A 3119-nucleotide genomic window follows, 5' to 3' on the forward strand; every position below is an offset into this window, starting at 1 on the left:
TTGATAAGGTTATATAGCTGGGCTCACATAAATGCCGGTATAATTCCCTGAATTGTGTATGTGTGGGAATGATGCCCGCCAGTGTTTTATATAATATAAGAGTGGCTATTGAAGAAAGGGTGCTGCCTGCATCGAATTGTGACACTTGGCCCTGGATCTCTTACTGATCAACTACTGGGCTACTTAACATAGCGAGATGAGGCTGAGGATTCGCCACAGATTACCTGACATTCGACTTATGGTTGGGAGAAACTTCGGAAAAAACCTAACTAGGTAATACCCCACACAGGAATCAAACCCACGCCACAGCACAACCCCGGATCAGAAGGCAAGCACCTCTGCTGACTGAGGTACGCTGGTGGCCTAATTCCTGTAGCTGCTGGGTGAAGAGAGATCAAACAGCTTGTATTAGTTCAGCAAAATGGCATTATTCAGGATATGAGTCACCAGAGCACTTCTGGACTGTAGGATCTCCTCTGCACTGTTTATTCCTAATGCTGCTCATTGAAATCAAGAAGCAGTGGACCAAAAAAAAATCTGGCTGAAGGTGCAATTTCTGTACTTTGGATAATATGATGCAAGATTCCGTTGTATACTGATTTTCGTTTGTATCTGATTTTAATTAAAGCACCTCTTCTAATCACCAGCGATAATGTTACGCAGAAAGTCAGCAAGCACCTCTGTTTGTTAACATTGTCGATAATTGCGGGTTCCATTGGCCACACTCCTTGTATTTGTATCACACCAGATACTGTCATTGACTGACACATGAGATTATCAATCATTGCAATGTTTTTGTGTGATTTGTTTGGTTGGGATGTGGCAAATCTGTTATTTCTTGTTATCCTTCTTCAAATATTCGGCACCAATCCCTGACTGTTATCTTAGGTTACAGCTATCACCATGTGCTGCTTTCACGCGACTAGGACTCAGAGTTTTAGGTGCAAAAAAAATTGGGAAAATATTTTCGATGTGCTAAAAATACTTTAAATATGTGACAAAAAAGAAAGTAAAAATATTTCATTGCATTCGAATTATTTCACATGCCAATCTTTTGTGGTATTCAGGGATATTACTAGAGTATACTAGTTCATCTTGAAAAAATAAGCAAAAAGTGCTGCCTCTCTTGGCCGAAGAAAATGTTATTTTAGATTCAAACTTTAAACAGTTCTTTTCTTTTAGCCTGAAAGCTAAAAGTTCAGAGTCTTGCTTTGATACATTTAGGTCTCAGACTAAATCATTGAGTTCTTCCTGGGAGAACTGTAGCTGTCTAGAAGTATGCACTTCATATCCACTGCCACTGCTTACACCCAAATCCTGCCTATCGGGTCAGGGAGTGCAGTGAACACAGGTATGGGAGCATCTTCGCTGTGTGGCCTTGCTGATTCCAAATCAGGATGCTCCCATTTAAGTTTCTTGTAAAGATTGAGACCTTTCACATTGACAGCACAAAAATAACATTCACTGTGGTGATTTCTGGCTCTCTCCACACAACAGGCACACCAAATTTTAAACCTTTTTTTCTCCATTTTTCCTTTGATGTAGACTTTCTACACATGTTTTACGAACTACATGGGGAGCCCAAGACTTATCTTGGTCTCCAAGTTTCATTAAAAAATATGCCAGCTATGCTTGCTTCACAAAGTCTGTAATATTTTTTTTATGTTTCTCCTGGCAATATTCGCCACAAATGTAGCAGAATGTGTTAGCAACCTCTTTGTGAAGAACCCACACTGATCTCAAAATCGAAGAAAAAAAAAACTAAGGTACTTAAAAAGAATAAAACGAAATAATATTACAAGTGATGGATAATATATACTTATAATACTGTAAAGACTTATTAATATAAATATTTGGATAACATTATAACTTCAACACTCTGTATCTCAAAATCTAGAGCCAATCTGGAAAAACTGCCGTCATTTATGGAATCAGCACCCTCGATATTCTATAAATTCGTTGAAAAATCCTTGGCAACAGAAAAAACTTTTTTTTTTTTTTTGAGCAGTGATTATCAGGCAGTACATGTCACTTGACGATATGTGTCAGAAGAAGAACAATTGTTTGTATGCATCTGAAGTCTGACTAGTGTAATATGTAGCTAGTCGGCGATGTATGCAATGGAGGGGGAAAGGAACTGCCCATCCTATCCCATTATCTCCTAGCCTAGTTGCCTCATAAGTGGTGCCTTGTTGGTATCACTTGTGAGGTTCAGACTTGTCTTTGGACAGTTGACTAAACAACATACTCTGGTTATGGGCATGATGATAACTTTCCTTGTTTCTGCATTTGTTGAATCTCTTCAGCCAGATGAGTGGACCTTTTGAATAAAGTACAATTCAACACAATTGGTATGATAATTTTAATTTAATATGTTGATTGATTTTTTTTTTTTTTGTAGGGTACAGTAGTTTCAACGAAAGAGAGTATGAGACGAGAATTTTAGCAGTGACGCAGATGTTTGTAAAAATATGATACTGATCTGAAGGGGGGGGGGGGTTGCAACGATGATTTGTCCAATGGTTGAAGGTTTTTCACGTGAAGACGAAGAGAGATTCATTCTTCGAAACGTTAATTATTTACAATTTTGACAACTAGCAATGAGAAAAGTCCAAACTGCTAAACCATTGCCAAATATGATACTGTATCATCTTCGTGCCAGAGTGCACATTGTTTAGAATCAGAATTTTGAAGAACAGTTGGGAGGCCAGCATCAGGCCTGCTGCGGGACATACTTAAATCAGAGATCCTCATTTACTCATATCTCATAAAAGACGATTATAATAAAAATGTAAATTTCACTGCAAAAAAATCCCAGAGAACGATTTTATTACCGGTATCACGTAATAGGCCTACACGTTAATGTGAGCACGCCCTACTAATCGTATTGTTCTGTACGTGAAAAGGGTAATTTTAAGCCGTATTTCGGAATGCATTAACTCATTACTATACGTACATGCATTATGTAGTGCAATTTCGAATTGCGAAGGATTACAAGACCTTTTTGTTCGTTTGTTTTGAAGCCATTGTCGTTCTTTGAACAGCATCCATTCAACAGGGAATTTTGGTTTGAGTGAGAAATTTTGTGTGTGACGGGAAATATGATTACTGCAGGAGAG

The sequence above is a fragment of the Periplaneta americana genome, chromosome 4 (assembly GCF_040183065.1).
Source record: "Periplaneta americana isolate PAMFEO1 chromosome 4, P.americana_PAMFEO1_priV1, whole genome shotgun sequence".
NCBI lineage: Eukaryota > Metazoa > Arthropoda > Insecta > Blattodea > Blattidae > Periplaneta > Periplaneta americana.